We start from the raw sequence: 219 nt of genomic DNA on the forward strand, positions 1-219 counted from the left end.
ACACAAATTCAATAAAATAATGTTTCGATACCTAAGTGACGAATCATTTATCCCAATCCAACTCTTCCAGTTTTCCAGTTATTATTGTTATAATTTATTATTATTATTATTATTATTATTATTATTATTATTATTATTATTATTATTATTATTATTATTATTATTATTATTATTATTATTATTATTATTATTATTATTATTATTATTATTATTATTATT

The sequence above is a fragment of the Loa loa genome (assembly GCF_000183805.2).
Source record: "Loa loa unplaced genomic scaffold supercont3.670, whole genome shotgun sequence".
In the NCBI taxonomy this organism is placed as follows: domain Eukaryota; kingdom Metazoa; phylum Nematoda; class Chromadorea; order Rhabditida; family Onchocercidae; genus Loa; species Loa loa.